At 36.3% G+C, this 25,470-nt stretch overlaps 1 protein-coding gene across 2 annotated transcripts in view; it reads left to right on the forward strand.

Annotated features, from left to right (window-relative positions):
- Positions 1–25,470, forward strand: part of GALNT7 (polypeptide N-acetylgalactosaminyltransferase 7) — a 194,121-nt gene that overhangs the window by 103,792 nt on the left and 64,859 nt on the right. The window lies entirely within an intron of this gene.

The following is a 25,470-nucleotide window of genomic DNA, read 5'->3' on the forward strand; positions in this document are numbered from 1 at the left end:
TGATGCAAAGTCACATCCCGCCTCAGACTCTTACTAGCTGTGTTACCATATTGCCTATTTAACCTTTCTAAGTATCTAATCCCCTTATTTTACAGGTGGTTTTATATGTAAAATGAAGGGGTTTGGACTAAATGACATCTGAGTTCCTTCCAAATTCCAAAACTATGATCCTGTGATTTTCCATAATTTTCTCATTTTTAAAAATCAGAAAAATAAAAAATTTGATTACTTTTAACATTAGATGTCATTATCCAGTTTGTTCTCCCTGTTATCAGTTAAGAGGAAATCAGAATAACAGTTCCCTAATAAGTAAAAGAAATGGTCAGATTTGTATATCTGCTATCAAAACATATTGATGTAGGAGAACCTGTCACATGAGTACCTTAACATTCTTCTTTATCTACATTTTATATCTCCCAGCAGCCTTTTTTGGAATCTGGATTCTTACCAGAACTTGCTTCGGGGAAACCCTTGGGGAAAGGGCAGATTTTTTTCCCCTTGTCAACACAGAGATTATTTAGAGAGAACAGGTTTAAAACCAGCATAGTGGCTGCCCTACATTGTTCATAAGTCACAATGAGAAAGATCATAAGCACATGCTTTAAAAATAAACATTCAGAAAGAAGACAACCAGCTCTTTCAGACTGAGAATTGGCAGGATCCTGTGCACTTTAGCCACTCTCCCAGACTATGCATTCTGCACATTTAACTTAGTGAGTGTCCATCACCTTTTCCCCAAATACTCCCCAAGGACAGAAGAGCAGGATTCCGCGGAAGGCCCAGGTATGCAGACCATCAGTCACCCACAGGCCTGGCCAGCCCTGCCTTGAAAAAGTGAGCCTTTTTCACCTTTCCAGCTCACCACCATTACAGTAGAAGCCAACCAACCACAGGATCTGGATGCCAAGTTTTGGGTTGCTTTCCCAGCTGTGGCTTCTGACACCAGAGCTTGTTTGTTACCGTGGTTTTACTCTTGTCTTTTCAGACCAGTATTCTGCACACTCAAAACCCAGTACAGAGCTGCCCAGCTGCTCGCTTGACTCATATTTATGTACATTGCGGTTGTGAATTACACTCCCTGAGTAATTTACTGGCTGTTGATTGCTTATTAAAAGGATTGAATGACTGTTTTTGGAGGGAGCCGTGTCTAGGGTTTTTTTTTTTCCTTAGTGGGCTGAGCCAAAAATGACTTCACCTACCTTTCTATTTTCTGCAAAAAAATCATGCATTTGCTTCTCGTACATTTAGAATTTTAGGGTTCTCCCCTCCCCCATTATTGTACTGTGAATGGATGCTTTACAAACAGATTTTCTTTGCATCTTTCTCCTAAAAAGTAACCAAATCCAAGGTATATAATCTCAAGCCTTTGTTTTGAATTTTTTAAAAGATGAAATAGTTATGACTTCCTCAGTGAATTAAATATTTAACTTTTTCTGCTACCTCACTTGCATTTATAAAATAAGACAGTAAGTTGGAGAATATCACTGCTTCATAACTTTGGGGCTCAAAAGGATCTTGGAAGATTTGAAAGAACTTTGAAAAAAAATCCAAGTATTACATAAATCATAGATCATAGTTGTAGAACAAGAAAGCACTTTAAAAGCCATCTATCCAAATCCTTCATTTTAGAGATTAAAAAACTGAACCTTGGTCATTACGTGACTTTTGGTCATGGTCAACTAGCTAATAAGTATGAGGCTAATTATGATAAACACATAATACTTTAAAGTTTGCAAAGCACATTAGAAATATCTCATTTTATTCTTATAAAAACCCGGAATAGTAGAGTGCTAACTCCTATAGATTAGGAAACTGAGGCTGGTAGGGCAAATGATTTGTCTAGGGGCACATAGTTAATAAGTGTCTGAGGTCAAATGTGAATCAGATCCTTCTGACTTAACAAAGTTCATTTTCCACTATGCCACATATATACCTTTTATTCACTGATAGCTTAGTTCAGATTGTCAGTTGGGCTGTTTCTGTTTTTAAAAAATGCCCGTCTTCCAACACAAATGATTTTTTTTTCCGCTCCCACAATAAATACTAATCCTATTTATTTTAGTTTAGTGACAGACTGTATTGTTAAGACTTCCTCTCCCACCCATTTCTATTTTAACAAAGAAATCCTTCATCTATACCAAAATATTTGAAATCCAGTTAATCCAGTTGATAAAATTGTTGTGATTGTTCCTTCAATTAAAATGGGTTTAAAGTCAAGTCCTAACTACTGTTCATGGATCAAGATTAGAGATTTCAGACTGAGTTGGTTGTTACTTTTAGAGGGACATGGGAACGATTCTATGAGAGAGCTAAATGAAGTTAATTTTAAATAATTTCTAGCAAAAGTTTCCAGATACATTTGGATGTATCTTGAATAAGATAACATTTGTAAAGCATTTGATATAGTACCTGCTATAGTAGGTACTTAATAAATGCTCATTCCCGTCCTTCCTGCAAGATTGTTTCATATTTCAGTGTTTTGATTGCAACTGATCCCATATCTTATATTTGAATCTAGTTTGACATTTACTGTTAACATGTCATCCCTACCTTCCCCAGCAAACCTGCAATATGCCCCAGGCCTTCTACAATAAAATTTGCCAGTTCCAATCCCCAAGAAGCATTTAAAAAATAGTTTCATATGACTTGTGGTAGGCATGCTATTGGTTTTCTATCCCAGAAAATGCCACTCTGTAGCTAACTTCAGCCTGAAATATGATGCTATAAACACAATTTTTGAATATGTATAAAGAATTTCCAAACTAATTCGAAGTGAAGTAAATTCTCATACCCAGTATTTCCCCCTTCTTTCCTGTTCACCCACAGTGAAAACAACTTTGGATTTGTAGTCAGAGTTGAGAATCTCATCTCTTGTCATTTAAAAGTCATTTAGCCTGTCCTAGACTCAGTTTCCTTTTCTGTAAAGTGAAGGAGCCATAATAGATGGCCTTTGAGGTGCTTTCTGGCACCCAAATTTAGGGTCCCTTTTTCAACGAGTTCCCTCTACTTCATTTATTCAGAGTCAATGGCCACAGTTATCGAAAGACCAGAGTTAGTTTGTGCACTTATATGTATATGCATGTGTGTATACCTCATACTGCTACCTTTGTTGGTATTTTTCAATAGTTTCAGAGCTTCTGACTCTTTGTGACCCTATTTGAGGTTTTCTTGACAAAGATACTGGAGTAGTTTGCTATTTCCTTTTCCAGCTCACTTTTTACAGATGAGGATACTGAGGCAGACAGGGTTAAGTGACCTTCCCAGGATCACCCAGTCAAGAAGATTTGAATGCAAATGCAGCCTTAGATACTTACACCCAGCTAGTAAGTGTCTAAGGCCGCATTTGAAGTCAGATCTTCTTGACTTCAAGCCTGGCGCTCTCTCTCTTTGCAACCTAGCTAATATTTAATTTTTTATGATTACTTTTGCATAATTGTTGCTATATGATATGTGTGTGTGTGTGTGTGTGTGTGTGTGTGTGTGTGTGTGTGTGTGGTGTCCTTTTGTATAATATATGATGGTTGTCTCTGTGGGCAGGTTTCTTGGGGAGGTTTTCTGGAGGCAGCCTTAGTTTCAGTTCAAATCAATAATCACTCCAAACGCAAACCAGCTGATAAAATCCAAACGTTTATTTTCTTCTTCCTTGATTCCAAGAGCTCTTGCAGCTTGTCCTTTGCTTCTGCTCTAGCTCAGCTCTGACTTGTGGCTTCTTCTGAACTGATTCTCCTCCACTCTGAATCTTTTCAACTGATCCTGCTGACTGAGCTCAGCTGTTTTTATGCTCTCTCAAAAGTTGACTCCTTCTCTGAGAGTGGGATTATGGGAGGTGTGAACCCAAGGGTTGACTCTGCCTCTGAGAGAGTGTGATTGTGGGTTTCTGACTTGTGACTCTCATACTGAATACTGACTTGTGAATCTCCCAAAAGTGTGAACTCCAATGAGTACTTGAATACATTAGTGAGCTAGAGAATTTGCTAAGTACCATGCTAAATTAGGCAACTGACTTATCACTTTGTAAGGATTCTAACGGGTGTGTGTGTGTCTCAAACTACTACATTTCATTTTCTCTACTCTAGTAGCAGGACTGGTTTTTATTTTAAGTCTGTGACTCATTATTAGGAGCTTTATTTATCTAAAGTGGACATGATCTCTGGCCGATCCTAAGGTTTCCTTATTCATACCCATTGTGAAGTTAGGGAGAAGCAATCTGAGCTGACCTCCACTGAATCACTTCCTAGGAGCTCAGTTTTGAGAACCATGAAATATTGCCACATAGCAGGGAGTTCATAGGCTTATAGCTTTAAAGCTGGAAGAGAACCTTTATAGATCATCTTGCCCAAGGATTCTTAATCTGAACTCCATAAACTTGTTTAAAAAATTGGATAGCTGTGTTGAAAATAGGTGATTCCTTTTATAATCCTAAGCATCTTATTTTATGCATTTAAAATATATATTTTGAAATCCATTCCAGAGGCTCTGCCAGATTGCTTGAAGAAGCCCATAACATACACACGTACAAAAGGCTAAGAACTTATGCTCTAGGCAACCTTAATTTTTCAGTTGAAAAATATAAAGTTAAGTTATAATTTGAAATTAAGGAGAATAAGAGAAGTTACATCATAATTTGTCTGAGGTATCACATGAAGTCAAAGTCATAGAGGCAAGATTCAATCCAGGTCTTCTGACTCCATTGGACCATAAGATGGGAAGATTTTCTCTATTTTAAGTGGAATAATTTGCCTCTCTGCTAGTTCTTTAGTAAATTTTCTCACATTTTAAACAAACTTTATATAAATAATCTCATTTGTTTTTAAAAGTATTAGAACAAGGAGAAAAAAGGGCCTGGGGCAGAGGACTCATCCCTGATCATTTTGGGGAAATGTAGGATTTGGGCTGCTTCTGGGACAATGTTGAATGTTCTGTACTGAGACACATACAAACCGATTCTCTTTCCAAAAGCTCTGTATTGCTTCCCCCAATCCTCGACAAGGAAAACAAGAAGTGGAGGAGAGAAGAAATCAGAGAGCTAGCCCATGATAGCACCTACTACCCCTTTCCTTCATATATATTTCTGGGGATCACAGAGTGCCAGAATGGGTGAGGGATCAAGGAGTCCCTGAGCACTGGAATACATAGGATTACCAAGGAAACCACTTATTTTCAATATACCTACTCATCATCCAGCCTCAGATAGCAGTAGTGTGATCCTGGGCAAGTCATTTAACCTCAGTTCCTCCTCTGGAAAATGAACTGGAGAAGGAAATAGCAAACAACCTCTCTGCCAAGAAAACCCAAATGGATTCAAACACGACTGAACCACAACAAGCACCACGATGCTTCTTTTCACTCTCCATTATCATAATATAGTCAAGAAACAGAGCTGTGAATTTAGCCCTTTCTACTCCATCTATCCTAGAGATAATATCCATCATTTCCAAGAGAAAATGAAAGATGACTATTTACTGAACCTTACCTTTAGACCTAGCATGGTCTTAGGTACCTTGAAACCTTTAGCCAGTGCTAAACTAGTTAGTCCCTGTGCCCTGTCCTATCAGAATATTGTAATTATATCCTATCAGAATATTGTTCCTCTTTCCTAGTGGGGTTATCACAGAGGAGGAAGGGATAAATCTAAAGAACAAGCTTTTAGAGTTGGTAAAAAAAAAAAGTCTAGACTCCATCAGTCAGCAAACATTAATTATCTGCTGTGTGCTAAGTTTTGGTAACAATAACAATTGTGTCAATAGAATGAAATAGTCTTGGACTTTAAAAGCTGATTTCTGATGGGGAAACAATATGTATGTGTGTATGTAGATAAAACAAATGCAAGATAATTATGGGGTGAGGCCATATCAGACAGGGGATCATTCATTCATGTAGTAAGTGGGACTGGAGCTGTGTCTTCAAGGAAGCCAGGAAGTCTCAGGCAGAAGTGAGCTAGGAAATGGAGAGTCTGTATGAATTACAGTAGGAAGGCAATGTGACTGGACATATATTGTAAAATAATATGGTATGATGAGGCTAAAAAGAGGTTGGGGCCATATGGAGAAGGGCTTTCAATGCAAAGGAGAGGGGCTTTTGTTTGACCCAAAAAATAATAGGGAACCCCTGGAGACTGACTAAAGCGATAAGTGATAGGGTCATCTCTATGCTGTGGAGGGAGACCAGACAGAGGAATGAAGTAAAAAGCCTAGGATCTTTCATTTTAAATATGGCAGACTCAAGCTGAAACTAATCCAAAGCCTTCAGTGAGCCCTCTGTGCTAATTAGCCCCAGTGCTAAGAAGGACCTGTCCAAGAGTAGGGGTGACATTTGAAAGCTAAGCAAGCTATCTGCTTAGATCAAACATTTTCTTAGGTAGGAAGACAGAAATACAAATATTTGCTTAGACAGCCTCTTGAGTACCCTTGTGAATAAGTTCCTTATCTCTTGCTGAGCAATGTAAACGGGAGATTGACCATGAGTCTAACGTGGTGTAAACAAAAGTTGGATTTTGGTGAGTTCTGAGGTCCGGGTGACTGTGATCTCACAAAGTGACATCACTGGAAACTGATATGCAGGCCATAGCTGGGCCTTGAAGGTTGTCTACCAGGGGTCCTCAAACTTTTTAAATTGGAGGCCAGTTTACTGTCCCTCAGACTGTTGGAGGGCCGGACTATAGTAAAAACAAAAACTTTGTTTTGTGGGCCTTTAAATAAAGAAACTTCATAGTCCTGGGTGAGGGGGATAAACGTCCTCAGCTGCAGCATCTGGCCTGCAGGCTGTAGTTTGAGGACCCTTGAGACTCTAGACTAACTGCTTTGTTTTATAAATGAAGAAATTAAGGGCCAGAGAAGTTACATAATCTGTCCAGGGTTCACGGGACCATCAGTTTGAAGCTGGAAGGACCATGAAGGGTCATCCCATCCAGTGCTTCTCTTTTAAATGTGAAGAAACTGAGAAACAGAGAGTCACTCAGTAAGTGGAGCCTGAACCTGAGTTCTGCGGCTTCATATCTGTTTCTCTTTCCTTCCAGTAAAATTCACTGTTTAATGACCCTTCCTAGTAATTCCACTTAGCATATCACTGGCAACCAGATTTTTTTCCCTCCTCTTTCAGGTCCAAGGGGAGAACCTGAGTACTGTAATATAGCCACTGTGTGGGTGGATGATCACATTTCTTATAATCCTGTGAGAGACACCAAAGTCAAAAAACTTATTTTAATTTGAATGCCGCCTTTTTAATCAAAAAGAAAATATGCAAGCAATTCTGCTGAGGTTCCAGTTAAGCAGATCTGGGCATCCGGGAAAAGTACGGGAGAGAAGGATTAGAAACCTGAAGTTACAAGTTTCTAAAAACCCTAGAGGTGAAAAAACTGTCTTTTCCAAGGAAATAGTTGTAAAGTCTTTGCTAAAAGAGAATGCAAATTACCCTCCTGCTTCATTTTCTGCGAGGCATGAGCTCCCTCCAGAGCCTGAAAAAGCAGAAGTACACACTTCCTGCCATGGCTCCCCATTCAAATATAAATACAAGAAGATACTTAATACTGAATCTCTTCTCTGGAGAGAGTGAGGGAACATGAGTACTCCCAAGTCTCAAGGCTCTCTCCTAAAGAGGCTTGGGCAAATTGATGGAAATCAAAATTGCTCAGTCAAATCACATCAGGTACTTTAAACAAAAATCTCAATGCAAAGTAACAGATGGATTCTTTGTTTTTTGAGGGGGTTTGTTTTTGTTTTTTTTGATGAAATCACACATCCAACTAAATTTAAGGCTTGAAGACCTTTATGGAGTCTCCTATGAATTATTGAAATGTTGAATGTATTTAAGGATAAGGAAAGCCTAAAACTGCAATTATATTTCATTTTTCTAAATCTAAAGGGAAAGTGTGTCATAGTGGACAAAGTTGTTTTCAAAGATAAGATCCAGGCTCAAGTTCCACCTTTGACATATAGTAATAGTGTGGTAAGTTAAATGACTTCTAGTGCTTCCAAGCAAGTCTAAGTCTTTGTAACAGATAAGTTTCTTTCTTTCTTTCTTTCTTTCTTTCTTTCTTTCTTTCTTTCTTTCTTGCTTTCTTGCTTTCTTGCTTTCTTGCTTTCTTGCTTTCTTGCTTTCTTGCTTTCTTGCTTTCTTGCTTTCTTGCTTTCTTGCTTTCTTGCTTTCTTGCTTTCTTTCTTTCTTTCTTTCTTTCTTTCTTTCTTTCTTTCTTTCTTTCTTTCTTTCTTTCTTTCTTTTTTTTTAAATAATAGTCATTTATAGGGAGTGGTACAGTGAGTAGAGCACCAGCCCTGAAGTCAGGAAGACTTGAGTTCAAATGTGACCTCAGACACTTAACACTTCCTGACTGTGTGACCCTGGGCAAGTCACTTAACCCCAACCTCAGCAATAATAATAATAATAATAGCCATTTATTTTCAAAAATATGCACAAAGATAGTTTTCAACATTTACCCTTGCAAAACCCTGTGTTCCAAATTTTTTCCCTCCTTCCTCCCCACTCCCTCCTCTAGACAGCATATGTTATCCATATCCATATATATGGATATATATAACACATATATATCCAGTATATGTTAAACATGTATAATTCTTCTATATATATTTCCACAATTATCATGCTGCACAAGAAAAATCAGATAAAAAAGAGGGGGGAAAAAGCGGGCAAAAGCAATCCACACTCGGTCCCCACAGTCCTCTCTGGATGCAGATGTTTTTTCCATCACCAGTCTATTGGAATTAACCTGAATCACCTCACTGTTGAAAAGAGTCACATCCATCAGAATTGATCATCATACATACAATCTTGCTGTTGCTATATACAATGTCCTCTTGGTTCTACTCCTTTCATTTAGCATCAGTTCATGTAAATCTCTCCAGGCCATTCTGAAATCAACAAATTTCTAATCTTCATTGATGAAAGGGGTTTCCATACCTGGAATTCCTACTCACTAATGAAATCACTGTTCAGACAAAAACAAAGACTAAAAGAAATCTAAATGAACCCTATTTTTGCATATGTGTCATTTCAATAAATCCCCAATTAAAAACTCTAAAGTAGTAGTATGAGAGGTTTCAAACTGTTTCAGTTATATGAACTATAATACCATCATTATAAGTATGTACAATGTTTGCTCTTTTATGAGAATTGGGAGTTTTAAGATGAGGGGGACTGTAAGCTAAAGTAGCTTACATTTTTAAAAATTATTTTTACTAAAGCTTTTTAATTTTCAAAAGATATGCATGGATAATTTTTTCAACATTAGCCCTTGCAAAAGCTTGTGTTCTAATTTTTACCCTCCTTCTCTCCACTCCCTCCCCTAGATAATAATTAATCAGATATATGTTAAACATGGTAAAATGTCAAATCCACTATGTGCATACATATTTACACAATTATCTTGAGTAGGTTACATTCTAATAGGGGAAGGCAAGCTAAGCTAAAAAATGGGAGATATTCCCAGGGTAAAAAAAGAAGTCTGAAGAGATAGAGAGGCAGGTAGGGGTGTGTGTGTGTGTGTGTGTGTGTGTGTGTGTATGTGTGTGTACGTGCGCGCGCACCCATACCCATTGGAGGGGAGAGATCTAGCTAATTCTTTTATTCTTTAGCTAGGGAAGCAGGGAAGAGGGACAAATGTTGAGCTCTAGTTTTAACCTCACTGAATTTTGCCCTGGGTCAGAGAAGAATGAAGGAGTGAACATAGCAGGATTGGGCAGGCACTTTACTTAGAATAGAGGTTCTAGAGAAGAACTGGTCAATCAGAAGAAGGGGCCACAGGGCCAAGTAACTTTCTAGGCTGAGAAGACCGCTAACCTATGATGATGAAAAAAATTTGGGGAAGGATATTGTAGAGAGGAGTAAAGGACTAAAGACAGTTAGCCTGAACATTTTCTTTAAAAATGGAGATTATGAAAGCAACAGCTTCTTATTTTTTTAACTTCAGCAAAAATATAAGCATTTCAGGAATGTATTGAGACTCATTTAGGCAAGATGATTTACAGACTATGTTCTATATATAAAGGACTTTCATTAGCCTCAAAAATCCCCGTAGAAACATAGAAATGGAGCTCTTAGAAGGGACAGAAAGGAATTCTTATAAAACCTTAGGTTCTAAACATGCACTTACTTTTAAATTTTATATATATATATACAATATGTATATATGTACATATATATAATTATATTTAAAAATAATTGGTGTTCTTATAATCTTCTGCATTTAAAAACACTTTGAGAAGTTGATGGATTTCACAAAAGGCGATATATCATTGTCCTTTCCCCATTTAAATTAATAGTTCTGTAAGGGACTATCTCAAGATCAGCCTGAGTGAAAAGAGCAAACTGCCAGAGCATGTCCACTAAAGGCAAAATATTAAGACCTGGAGAATTTTCCATCCATGATTATATTTTTGCTAATTGATGACCAGAAAAAAGTAGAAGACAGCAGACATAATGGAATAAATCCAGGAATTACTTATTAAATGTGTCCAATAATTATAGGATCTGTTGATCTATTTAATTTTAACTGCAAATGAATAGAAATACAGGGTCAAGAGTCCCACTCTTGAAAAGGATCAGGAATTGGGGAAGACATTATCAGTCCTGGCCTGCAAATGATGGGGAAAAAGCATAGAATAAGTATATATAATACTGAAGAGTGATGGGGCAACTAAGGATGCAGTAGTGGGAGTTACACTACTGGGGGAAATGGGAGTAGGGTCTATAAATGGAGGTTGCTCGCAAAAGATGGAAAACTAGGATATGGTATGGCAGAAGCATCAACTGTTTATATTTTGGTTTATCCATATCAGTCCTGTATCAGTGGGAGTGATCTTGCAAAACTGTTTAGTCTCTCTACCCCATTTGATTTCTCTGTCAAACCACTAGAGGTTGCTATGAGACATAATCTCAAATTACAGGCCACAAAAACCGACAATGTTTAACATGACTAATCTGTTTTCAGGTGCCCTTTTAGAGAAAGTTTTTTTTTAGACTTATCCTCAGTACCTTGCCTGACACAGCATAGGTGCTTAACAAATGCTTGTTGAGTTATTGATAAAAGAACTGGAGATTTATACAGATATATTCAATTTACTAGCAAATCATAGCCCAAGAATTAATAACAATTTGAAAATGTTACAGTATTTTTATCCTAACTATTCAATTCAGTCCCTCTTAAGGTTAAATTAAAACAGATAACAAGATTTTATAGACTATTGGGAATAAACACTACTTCCTGAATCTTCACATTGATCAAGGACAGTTATGTGAAATTGTTTTTTTCTAGAGCTGTTACTAGACTGGGATGAGTGGTGCTTTGTCTTAGAACATTCAAATTTAGAATATACTGAGAGAAATTGTTTTTTTTTTTTTTTTGAAAGGTAGAAATAACTGATTTTAGCAAGAATAATTAAAATATGAAGCTGCCAGATGCTAACTTTCTACCCTGGTATCCTCCAGACTAGTCTTCTTTCTTTTATGTATAGAAGTTGCTGTTCCACAACCTTCTGGTAAGATAAAAGGAGTCTCCTAGGTCTCCTGCTTGCGAGAGACCAAGTTCTAAGATTTGTTCATCTCCCTCAGGGACTTATGCTCCAATATTCCTATTCTTAATAGCCTCACTAATCCCCCATCTTACTGGTCCCAGGCACCAGCATGACTATTAACACTTTGATTTTGATCAGATTTTTAAAGGCTTGTTATATTGGCAACTCTTCCAACAAATATCATGAGAAAGACAATAAAAATACGTTATGTAGAATTCTATTTCTCTTTCAAATTACATAACTGGAACTGCTCAAATCTCGTTAACTAATCAAAAGAATTTAAGAAACTACTTCCATCTTGAACAAAACTAAGGATATATTCTAGTGACTAAGTAGAACCTAGAATAGCTGTACCAGCTTAGTTATGCCTCCTCACAACATATATAAAATGTGGTGAAAAACAATAGTACACATTTATATAATACTTTACAATTTAGAAAATTCTTTTTTTAACCTTGTGATATAGAGATGTTTCATCCCCATTTTATTGATAAAAGGAAACTGACACATAGAGCGGCTATGACTGGGAGTCAGTCATATAAGGTAGGTAGTAAGTGTCAGAGCTGGGGTTAAAGCTTAACTATTTTTGACTCCAAATCAAATGTTTTTATACTATATGAGACTGCTTTCCTATAAAATTAAATATAGCAGTTCATGTTGTAGTGAATTGTCAGGAAGACCTACCTTCTAATCAGTCTCACACACTAGCTGTGAGACTCTAAGCAAGTCACTTAACCATAAGTTTGCTTCCATTTTCTCAGCTACAAAATGGGGTTACATAATAGCACTTACCTCAGGGTTGTTGTGATGTGAGATATTTGTAAAAAAAGACCATTGCACAGTGTCTCATATATTATAAGTGCTATATAAATGTTCCCCTCTCCTCTATATTTTTATATATTCAATGAAACTGATAGAATGCCTAATCCTAGAGTCTATAATTTGTTTTTATTATTGTTGAGTTTAACCAAAATAATAAAAAGAAGCATTTATTAAATATCTATTGTGTATCTAAATATCTATAGATAAATATATCTATAATAGATACATTAAATATCTAATTGCACTTCTAAGTGTAATTTTAAAAATCCTTAGGCAATTTAAATTTAATTGGATAAATATAATGCAAGGTAGTCTCTTATTTAAATTTCCTATGTATAATAAGATATCCAGATTAAGTGTCCTCAGAAGATCTGAGGAAGGAGAGAATACTTTTATCAGATTTCACAGAGGAGGCAACCAAGTTGGGTATTAAAGGGAGAGGAGGATTCTAAAGGAGGATTCCTAGCCATGGAAGATGGCCTATGTGATTCATGAAGCTTAATCCCATTGTCAAGCTTGATATAAGGGGAAAAAAAACTTAACAATTATTGTTGTCCAAAAATGGAATGGGTCATCAGATGGAGACTGGGCAACAACTTGCCACAGATATAAGAAGATTCTTGTACTAAATAACCTGAATCTTCCTTTCGGCTCTAATTTTTTTTAAAATTATATTTCTCTGTAGACAACCAGGGTCTGTTTCATTGCTATCTTATTCTCAGGGCTAAAGAAAAGAGAAGACAGCATTAGCGATAACAATATTCTGGCAATTCCTGGGAGAAGGAAGCATGAAAAGTTTGGATATAGATAACATGACAAGTTTTTCTCTTAATGATTTCCCCAAGTAAGGATACCTGGACAATTTGTGAGAGATGTGAAAGGTCATATATGCTAAATGTACTTTCTACTCCATAGACATAGAGGAGGTTAATTGTGGTTTAATGGATAGAGAGTGAACCTCTGAGCCAGGAAGACCTGGGTTCAAGGTCTATTTCTGCCAAAAAATGACACTGGTCAAGTCACTTAGCATCTCCATAAGTTCTCTAAAAACAGTTTTCTAAGACTCTTAAAGTTGCCTACATTGTCAAAGAGAACTTCCTTATCTGGAAGTTCCCTATATCCAGTGAAATCACCAACTTAATATTTTTCCCTTTATTGGGTTGTAGAATTTTTTTTTTTTTTTCAAAACTCACTTATACATTTTAATTGTTAAGAGTAATACCCATGTCTTCTCAGTTACTGATTCACTATTCTATGCATGTTGTTAAGTCATTTTTTTTCTATTTTATCCAACTTTTCCATTTCTTTCTCTAGCTCATTTTATAGATGAGGAAACTGAGGCAAACAGAATGAAGTGATTTGCTCAAAGTCACACAAGTCTGAAGCCAGACTTAAACTTAGGAAGAAGAATCTTCCTGACTCCAGGCCTGGTCTCTATTGTACCACCTAGCTGCCCTATTCTCTACAAAGTAGAATTTTATTTATGTAGCTTTTTTAGAAACAGAAATTATCTGCCATGAACAGAAATTCATTTAGTCTGAGCCCTCATTTTTAGCTTTTTTTCCCCAATGCCTATACATTTGCTCATTCTTTAAAAAAAAAAAAAAAAAAAAAACCCTATAATAAAACACAAAAACCGAAGCACATTCACTTGATTGAATCATTTCCTCAAGATATTGCCCTGTATCTCTTCTTCCTTTGCCAAACTCCTGGGAAAATACATCCATACTCATTGACTCCACTTCCTCACCTCCTACTCCTTTCTTCAGCCCCCTATAGTCCAACTTCTGTGGTTTCCAAGGTTACCACAATTTCTTTCCTGCTGAACTCTGTGACTTTTTCCTCACTGTTCATGTTGCTTGCCACCTGAATACTTGTCAGAGCTGTTGATTCCTCTTTTCTCTTTCTGGTTGGGCATTCTTCTCTCTCTCTCTCTCTCTCTCTCTCTCTCTCTCTCTCTCTCTCTCTCTCTCTATATATATATATATATATATATATATGTATATATATAATGCTACCTTTCTTAATTAATTTCCATTTCTGGATTGCCAGTTGCCATAGATTCAGATGACTTCCAATTCTGTATATCTTATAATAATATGAGAAACTGTATTCCCTTTCTGGAATTCCAATCCCACTCATTCCCCCACTACTTGCTAGACTTCTCCACTCAGATGTCCCATTGGCATCTTAAATTCAAGATGTACAAAACAGAATTGTCTTTTTCCCCACTCTTCAACTTGTCACTTTTCCAAACATTTTCATTTCTGTCAAAAGGTATTATATGCAACCTGAAGTCAACCTCAACTCTTCCTCTCCCTAAATTCAAGCAGTTGCCAAGTTACTGAGATACAAATTAAAAATGAAAATGTTTTTGCCCTCTGAGAGTCAACATGTGTCTTGCATTCTACATTACAGCATTTTGCATGTTTTTCTTTTCTTCAGTAGCATAGCAAACAGTAGTGACCACTGTTCAAGTTTTCATGAACTTCAGGACTGTTTCATTTAGCCTCTCCTCTCCAATCCATACTTTGCTCAGCTGCCAAAATGATATGATTTAAGTTTGACGATATTATTCCTTATATATCTTCTATACCTTCTTATTGTTTTTAGAATAACAATGAAAACTATTAGTCTCTTATTTAAATTTTTCCACAATCTGGCTCCAGGCCTATTCTTCCACAGTTATTTGATATTACTGCCCCTTATGCATTCTATATTCCAATCAAACTGTTCCCTGAACTTAAAATTCTATCCCCACATGTCTGGAATATTCTCTTTCATCCCTGTCACCTCTTAATATACTTCTTTTTTCTTAAAGTTTTCTTCAGCCCAGCTGTCTTCTTATGAATACTTTTCTAATATCCTTAGTTATAGATTATCTTGTATTTATTGATTTATTGCCTTATTATGCACATACACGTCAGTTCTCAGAGTGCAAAGATATTTTCATTTTTTAGTTTATAATTCAGTGGCTAAGAATAGTGCCTTTCCATAATAGGTGCTTAGTCAGTGCTTGTTGAATGAATGAATAACAGTCAACAAAACAAATGCAAAAAATGTCAGCTCTTAGAGTGCAAAGACATTTTCATTTTTTAATTTCTATCTCAATAGCTAAGAATAGTGCCTTTCCATAATAGGTGCTTAGTCAGTGCTTGTTGAGTGAATAATAAGCAAACATAAAAATATTTTTAAAAATTACATCCTTAAAAAAAATTAAAAATTACATCCGTCATTCCTGCCTCTCATTTAACCTTCCTCCTTATCAATTTGACTCCAGCTAGCCTCACTTCTACCAAGTGTTTCAAATAGGGTAGAAATGTTTGTGGATCAGGACTAAATTTGCAGAGTTTCCCTTTTGGGAGATCAAGTTTCTTTTAAAGATGCTAAATTTCTCAAGGGCTGGCCTTAGATTCTATGAAACTCTTATTCATAATCTATGAAATAAAAGAATTGAAAAAAATTAAAAATTGAGAGTTTGAAAAGATCTCGGCTAGGATTTCTCAGACTCCCTTACCCCTTAACATTGTCCAGCCTTTGGCCAGATTGATTTCTCTGAGCTTAGCTGAGCTGCTCCTTGGATAATAAATCATTCACAAGGGGACCCATAAGCTTTTTCACCTTGATGGAACCTATCAGAGAATATGCTTTGCTGGTTATTGGTCACCTCCACAGCATAAAGAGAACCTTAGTAGAGGTTAAACTTTCCATTACTTTCTACCCTATGCAAAGAGGATGGTAAAAGCCATCAAAGTTGATGGCATCTGAGATTATTTGAGGGAACTGAGGATGGTCAATGTGGAGAAGACAAGACTTGAGTTGGGGCTAGAGCCTTCTCATGATTTTTTTTAGGAATTTTAGGGGCTCTTACATGGAAGGACAAATTTGAACTTGTTCTGTTTAACTCCAGAAGGCAGATCTAGGAGCAATGGATATGTTGCAGAGAAGGAAATTTATGTTTAATGTCAGAAAAAACTCAAGAAGATTGAATTCTTCCTGAATGGTAGTCTTCACATAGAGACTGGACAGTCATTTGTCAAAGATGTTGTAAGGGAGATTGTTGATATTGAATAAAGGTTGCACTAAATATCAACTTCTTTTCAACCTTTAAATGTTGTAAATATTAGGTCTTAATGTCCTTTTTCTTTCTCTAGCATTGAGCACAGTGTTTGCGCATCAGAGTACTTAATAAATGGTGATTGAACAAAATAAATGAGTTTCATCAAAGAGATAGAACCAAAACTAACAGCCAGCTAGTAAATAGATTCTAATGGTTGAATTACCCAGGACAGAAAAAATCTGTTGCAACAAGCACTTTTAAGAGAAGAAGCTTATAAAAATGCATGGGAAAGGTGAAAGAGAAAACAGAAATGTTAAAATAACATGGCTTAGGCAAAAGTCCTTGCTTCTTTGAGGAGCTTAATGTGAAGGAGGGTGTAACTTCCAAGGTTTGGTAACACAAAAATTGGAGGATGCCAAAAGAGTATATATCAGTGCCAAGGAGACATCTGAAGTCCAGGGAAGAAAACTTTACAAGACCAAAACAAAATAAACCCAATAAAAATCCTTCTTAAGTCCTAATGGACATCAAAGTGATTCCAGAGCACTATGTCTGGAGTCAGGAAGACATGAGTTTTCTATCAACCTATTTATGTATTTGTTTATTGCCTATTGGTCGTGACTGATTCTTCGTTATCCCATTTGGGATTTTCTTGGCAAAGATGCTGGAATGCTCTGCCATTTTCTTTTCCAGTTAGTTTTACAGATGAGGAAACTAAAGCAAACAGAGTTAAGTGACTTGTCCAGAGTCATACAGTTAAAACGTATCTAAGGCCACATTTGAACTCAAATTTTCCAGATTCCAGGGTGAGCATTCTACTCACTTCACCCCCTACCTGCCCTATCTTTATTATTACTAATTCCAAATCTTTCCCTCTTTTCACTGCAGTGGGCATGACTTGTTTATATGTATTACCCCATTTGGTTTTCACAACAACCCCCATGAAAAATGTTACATAGGTGTATCTCCCTAACAACCGTGTGAGATAGATAATAAATGTATTATTTTTTAATTAAAACTTTCTTTATTTTCAAAATATATTCATGGATAATTTTCAGCATTCACTCTTATAAAACATTGTGTTCTAATTTTTTCCCTCCCTTCTCCCCCACCCTCTCTTCTAGATAGCAAGTGATCTTATATATGTTAAACATATATAATTCTTCAGTAATAGAAGTATTATAATTTTCATTTCAAAGAAAGGGAAACTAAAGATCAGTCAGCTGAAAAGTCTTGTCATATGGTCATTCAGATAATAAATCCAGAAGCATGGTTGTTTTAACTCAGGTCTTTCTTTACTCCACATTTAATATTATTTCTTCTGTACTATACCATCACTAAGGCACAATGCCTGCCCTCTGGTATAGGAGTTGGTGGGGAGAAAGGAATAATGACATACTTTAAAAAAGTGCCAAGTTGAGCATGATAAATGCATGGAGACAGGCATAGGAGATGAAAATTTCAGTTTTATTTATGTTAAGGAGATCATCCCAGTGGTTCCTTGTCAGGCCTTATAGATCTGAATGTTGACAATAATGACATTCTGAAATGAGGTCCTCATCTCTAATGTTAGGATAGTTCCCAAAGAAAAGCTGTTTTCTTTAACAAATAATGATTCTATTGCCTCCAAAGAGTCTGCTTCTACTTCCAGCACTTTTTTGAAATTGTAACATGTATATTTCACTTGTTCCCACTAAATACTCCATTTGAGATGTCTCCAGTCTATAAGTCTTGAGCCCACTTTAGTATCCTAGGATTTAAAGCTGCCAAGGACCTTAGGACTCATCTTTTATAACCCCTTCATTTTATAGAGGAGGAAACTTAGCCTTTAATCAAGTAAGAGCTGTTGAAATGGTTTTCCAGAAAATCTGCTCCATATTAAATCCAGTAAATCTCTGGTAATGAGAGCAGATAGAGAGGAGAAGGAAAGGAGCTGTCACCATAGCAAAAAAAAAAAAAAAAAAATCCCTTCTACTCTGTATCTTCCTTTGCTCTGCTGAGGTCAGGCCTCAGGCAGGGTTTGAGTTTTTTGTTGATGGGGCAGCTTAATCAGCCAAAAGATGCTCTACCAAGAAAGAACAGCCTCTGCCAAACATCAGTGGCCTACCCCCTCTTGTAGGGGGAGAACTCCTTGAAAAAAAAAAGTCTTTTAAATGGCAAATCAGCAGCAATAGTTGAAGCTATTTCAATAATAAAGGGGAAAATGCAATTAACCTTTTGTGATTGACAAGCAAAGTATGATAAGCCATGTTGTCTTGGCAACATGAACAACTTTTATTTTCTTGTAAAAGGTCAAATGATTAAATTTTTCAGAGTGTTTTAAGAAAAAAAATTACACTCACTGAACTTAGCTTCTAAATTTAGAGGGATATTAAGGTTAGATTCACACACACCCCCTCATTCCTACTCCCTTCCAAGGTTATGTGTCTTTACAGCAACTATACTTTCCTCATGACAATGATGTCCATCAGAACTCCAGCCTGGGAGTGCTCACTAAGCTGAGAAAGGCCCCAAATGGTACTAGTTCATCCACTTTTATCTAGTAATGTAATGCACCCAACAAAGAATACAGACCATCTAATTTTTTAAAATCTCCAAAGAGTATCATATCTCCCTCCCAAAGGGAGATAGATCAAGCATTTCTATGGTGCCTATTTTGTGCACTGTACTAATAGCTTTTTTACAAACACACCTTTACAAAATACCTCGTATGGCTGCCTCTTAATTCATGTGGCTATTAATAACCAAAAATGTTGTGAATGAATTATTTTGGAAATTTATTTGATTTTATTTGCCCTACTTCTTCCCTATCAAGTGAATTGGGATAAGTGGAGAATGACAGGTTGGAAGAGGACATTAGATATGTGGTCCTGGAATTCCTGGTGTGAAAATTTCCCATTAATTAAGATCAGCAGCTCATTTATAACTTAACAGTCTCAAATTGTGTCATGCAGTCCTCCCTGATATATAAATGATTTGCCCCAGCTGCATAATGTCAGTAAAAGATAGACTGGACCCGTTGAGCTGCTGCTTTTCATCCTAAGAGCATTTTTATCCAAGTCATGCATGTACATTTTGGATACTTTGCAAGTTCACCTTAGATTTTAGTAGATAGCAATTCAGCATGAGTCAGTGTTACGGTTAATATGACAATCAAGAAAACTGTCATGCAATTGTTCAAAGTCGTGCAATTAATATAAGAGAGATCTGATTACCAGAGCATAGGGAGATGATCATCCCACTGTACCGTGTTCTCCTCAGGTCTGAACACATCTGGGATACTGTGTTTGCTTGAGGCTATCACATTTTAGGAAAAGCCTCAATAAGCTGGAAAAAACTCAAAGGAAAATAACTGATCATGTAAGCATCAGTTAGAAACATCAGGCATGTTTCCCACGGAAAAAAAGAAGACCTGGGTAAGATTGGGAATGGGGAATGATGACTAATTTTATTATTGATAAATAATTAATCATAACACAAATAATTTTATTCATAGTAAAATATAATAAAAATATAAGGATGGCTTGCAAATCAACTTATATGCAATGTCTCCTTGAATCCTAACAATAACCCAGTGAGGTATGTGCCATTATGAATGATGAAGAAACTATGGTTCAAAAGACTTAGGTTGACTTGCCAATTATTATATAACTTGGAGTGTCTGAGGTGAAGTTCAAACTCCATTTTTTTCATGTATCACTACCTATGTACATCTACTGTCCATCTTACCTTTTCCATTTTGATCGCTTATAGTTTTGATTTTTTTCTGAGGTATTCCATGATGCAAAGCATCACCAGGAGGGTGCTGACGTCCAAAAGTTAGCTTTTTGCCAGAGTAAGCAATCTCGGATTTTAGGATGCCATAAAGTTTCCCATATTCAAAGCAGTCTGCTTTCTTTTTATTATTTAATTTGGTGCCCAGTCTATTTGTTCGTTTTTTAAACCTTAATGTTTTCCAATTTTATTTTTCCAATTATGTGTAAAGATAGTTTTCAACATTTATTTTTGTAAGATTTTGAGTTCCAAATTTTCTACTTTCCCTTCCACCTTCTCAAGTCAGCAAGCAATCTGCTATATGTCCATATTGTACTGTTTGTTTCTCTTCATTTCACTCCACACATCAGTTCATATGAATCTAACCAGATTTTTCTAAAATCATCCTGCTGATCATTTCTTGTAGAACAGTAATATTCCAATTGATGGACATCCCTTCAAGTTCCAATTCCTTGGGACTATAAAAAGGGCTATTGCAAACATTTTTGTACATGTGGGTGCTTTTTCTTCTTTTATGATCTCTTTGGGATACAGGCCCAGTATTGACACTGTTGGGCCAAAAGGTGTTGTTTGTCCTTCGTATGAGGAATTTAAGTGAGGGAGGGCTGTGCAAAGTCACCTGCCTCACTTTCCCCTCCAGAGCCATCTGGGTCTTCAGGAATAGAGAGAAATGTATATAGAAAAGTGAAATATTCAAGGTTAAAAACAGCAAGATTTAATGTTTGCTTGGGTACACATAGTACCAAGTTGAGGATGACATGGAAGTTGTAAGCCTGGGTCACAACTAAATGGCACAGAGATACAGCACCAGCTTTAGGCTCAAGAAGATATGTGTTCAAATCCAGCATCAGACATTTAACTAGCAGTGTGATTTTAGGCAAGTTATTTAAACCTTACTGCCTCCGAAAAAGAAAAAAAAAAAGTTATGAGCCAAAGTGGCTGAGAGAAAGGCTCTTGAAAGTATCAGCAAAGTCAGGAAGAGGTGAAGGTTTAGGAGTTCTGCTTAGCATGTGTTGAGTTTGAGATGCCTATGAAGCATCCAATTTAAGATGCTAAAAAGTCAGTTGATGATGTGAGAATGGAACTCAGGAAAGAGATGAGGGCTGTCAAGGACATCTTTTTGATCTTTCTCATGATTTTATGAAGATTAAAAAAAAATGAGCATATGGGTCAGGAGTTGCTGTCATCTTCTGTTACTATTCTTTGGCCAAAGTCCTATTTTTTTACTTTTTTGGTAAATATTGAACCTAGCTTTTGGGTTTGCCTTTCTTTTCCTAATTGTCTCTTCTCTGAGATATCTTGAAAATTGACCTCCAAATTCTTTTAGAATAGGAGTTCTTAACAGTCCTATGAAGCATTGGTTGCCTCTATTCATAATTGAAGGAAGTACTCAATTTTAGTTATAGGTTGAAAATAAAGCTGTCCTTTTCTTTCTGTCCAAGGTGAAATCTCTCCATAGGTCTCTTAAAATGCCCATAGACCCCAGGTAAAAATCCATTGCTTTAGAATTCATCTTCTCTTTCTACGTGAGAAGATTATTTAATAAGTAATAATTTCTTAATAGTCAGTCATTCAGCAAATACTGAATGTTCTCTGTGCAAGGACCTTTTTGGAATATTATATGTAAAAAAGGTTCTGTTTTTACCTTCAGGTTATATAAAAATAAAAATGAGACAGTCCCTGCTCTTAAGGGATATGTTTTCTACTGGAGAGGTATAGTATGTTCACAGACAAGGTAGTACAAGTTACACAAAAAATATTGAGATGGTGTTGAAAGCTATCAGGTAAGGAAGGACCTCAAAAAAAAAAAATCCTAGGTGTTCTGAAATGTACAAATGAGGAAACCTAGCTTTCCAGACATGGGAACAGCTTTTATCAGAGACTCTGAGTAGAGGATGAAATGTCCCAGGTGAAAAGTGGCAAGCAGTCTAGTTTGGCTGGTCCTAAAGCCTGGGAGGGAAAGTCATGTGTAACCAACAGGAAATACAGTCTGAAGCCCAATTGTGATGAGCTTTAGGTGGCAAATTTTAAAAAGATGTATTTTGTAGTTCTGTTTTGTTTAACATTGTGCTAAGTGCAAATACAATGCTGAAATTAAACATAACTCCTGCCCTCAATCTAAAAACTTGAAAATTGACTTGGCTTTTTTTTATTTTTTATTCCTATGTTTTTCATTAAGTTTAGAGCAGTATATGTAACTTTTTTTTTTTTTAAAGAAAATATCCCTTTTTCTTTGGTGTTTCCTCCTTACAATAAGAACTTTAAAACCCCTAAAAATAGAATTTAGATATCTTCTCCATGCAAAGTTTTGGAGCCATCTGGTGGAATGAACTGGACAGTCTTGATTCGGATCCAACTCTTAGAGAACAGCAGTCATATCCTTTTCTTTCCTTAGCTTACCACATAATCATTCATATAATACTAAATTGTCTCTGTGTTATTAATATATCAATAAACATTATCTGTATTCATGAAAAAAAAATCCATCATCTCCAGCACTTATTTTCATGGTGGGTGTGTTTGCTTACACCATTCACTAGGAGTGCTGCAAGGGGAGATGACTAAGTGTCTCAACAGAGGATGTTTCCTGTTGCCTTTAGGCATGCATTGAAAACAAATATTCCAACCCTTTTATTTGCTCTTCAAGGAGAATCTGTGAGCCATTTACTCTTCCAGTTAACATTTTTATGTCTTCAGATTTCATTTACTGGGAAAATGTCAATATAAATTCCCAACAGTTCCTATAACGATGTGTCAGTTAGACAAAAATCACATGTTAAAAAAACCAACAACCGAATGCTTATAGATGATTTAGGATCCTTTATTCTTATCACTCTTTGCCCCTTACCTTCCACTCCACAATAACTGACACAGCAGAAGACAGTTGCCTATATCCCAGCTTTTTAAAGTGTGTGTGGTTAGCACATATGAAGTCTTGTAACTGAATGTGGAGGTTGCAAAATTATGATTTAATATCAGTAGGTGTTTGATTTGTATACCTATTTTATATACCTGTGGCCTTTTATATACTTGGACATATGTGGCCCATATATTCAGGGCCACATAAAAATTTCTTGGAAGAAAAAGACTCTTGAGTGGAAAAAGTCTAAAAAGTCCCAGCCTATATAACTGAATGCCATTTTATATTTCTCTCTTTCATTGGATTTCCAGCATATAGTAATCAGCTGGGTCTCATACAGCAGATGCCATTTATTGATGGCCTTTAATATCTTTTCTAATTTGGTAGAATCTGGTAGAGGTTGTACTGCTCAAGCCTTTAAGAATCCAAAATCACCTAGCTGCCAAAATGAGCTATCACAATATGGGAGGTTTGTGAAGTAGAAAATTGCATAGTAATTCAGAGAAAAGTTTTGTTTTGTTTTGTTTTGTTTGAAAATCAGGCTATATAGGAATTTAAAATAGGATAGGAGAGCTTTCTTAGATTAGAGTATAACCATCACACACACAAAAGAAAGATATCGTTTAACTTTGTTGAAAATAGAGCAGTTTCATTATGGTATGTCAGTAGTGTCAGCAAAATAATTTGGTCTCAGAAAAATTATTCAGGGTATTTTTATAGATAAGAAATAATAAAAAAGCAATAACTAGACATCGTCTACTGACATTCTAACCAACAAACTTGGTTGAAAATATGGGTGAAGCTACTCTTTGAATCCCTAGAAAGGTGAAGAGAGTACTAAAAAATCCAAATATGTTATGTCTTAGAGAACATAATGCAGAAATAATTTGTTTTTTGTGGCTTCACCCTTTTTTCAGGAATACAGTTCTACTGTAATCCTATCTTTGAGGTTTGCTGCCTAATAAGGCACTTAATAAGTATGTATTGAATGTGAATTCTAAATCTAGAACCACTCTTTTATTATATTAGACAAGCTATGAATGCTGAGTCTTACCTACAGAATCCTGCTGTAGAATTGGGAAATGAAAGCAAGTTATGCTGGTACAGTTCAGACTGGGCAGGTCTGGGCTGGCTTTGACTTTCCAGCTGCTTCCCCGTTTGTTCCTTTCCTTTGATCTCTCCACCTGCTACTTAACATAACACCAGCTAGGCCCAAACACCTGTGAATTCTCCCAATAATATACTATGCCAGGGGGAGGATACTCAAGACCGGCTATGGCAGTATCCATATATCTGTGCTTCCTACTCATTTTTGTTCTGTTCCATAGCACTAACTTCTCAGATGCTCTTTATCATGAAGTACTTCATAGCACTACTAGTGCCACCAAAAGTTACCTGGGCTCTTGTATCCGCTGAGCCCATTACTAAATAAACTCTAATATTGTTATCGAGGACTCCTAAAATATTAGAGTGGAAATATTCTCAGACACTTTGTAGCAAAGCTTTTTAAACTGTGGATCTGAACTGAGTGTAAGGGTCTCAGAATTATGATATATTATCAGTTAATATTTAATTTGTATACTTATTTTATATACCTTTATACCCGGAGTTACATAAAAATTCTTTGGCTGAAAAGGGATTGAGTGGAAAAAAATTAAAGAAGCCCTGATACAGATCACAGGTTCTCAATATGGGTTCTGTGGACCAGATTTCAGGGATTGCATGAATTTGAATGGGGAAAAAATTGCATTCTTATTGAATTAGCTGTAGCTGAAATTTAGATTAATTTAATTAATAAAAATCATTCTGAGAAAAAGTCTATAGGCTTTACCAGACCACCTGGTATTATTAAGTCCTATCTTAACATCTCTAGACAAAATTGCCCGTGAAAACTTTCGGCAGATGTTCCCAGTTCATCTCTCGAAAGATATAGGTGCATATAGTATCAGAGTGATACATCTGAAAAATGACTGAACAACTATAATTATTAATATTTCCAATGTGTCCCAAAAAGTCTTAGTGAGGCTTTAAGCTTTAATTAAAATTAGAATATGTGTGTGTGCCTATTAATGTGCCATAGTTAGATGTCTTAGTGAATAGGAGTCCAGGCCTGGAATCTGAAAGATAAATCTTCCTGAGTTCAGGTCCAGCCTCAGACACTTACTAGCTGTGTGATCCTGGCCAAGTCACTTAACTCTACCTCAGTTTCCTTGTCTATATAATGATCTGGAGAATGAAATGGCAAAGTAGTATCCTTGCCAAGAAAACCCCAAATGGGGCCACCAAGAATTGGATATGACTAAAGATGCCTAAATAACAATTACAACATGTATTGTGCCGGGGATCGTGTTATGCTCCATAAAGATAAAAAAGATAGTCCCTGCTTTCAAGGAGCTGACAATCTTTTTTTATGGTTGAGCTCCATTTTT

This window comes from Antechinus flavipes, chromosome 6, assembly GCF_016432865.1.
Source record: "Antechinus flavipes isolate AdamAnt ecotype Samford, QLD, Australia chromosome 6, AdamAnt_v2, whole genome shotgun sequence".
Lineage (NCBI taxonomy): Eukaryota > Metazoa > Chordata > Mammalia > Dasyuromorphia > Dasyuridae > Antechinus > Antechinus flavipes.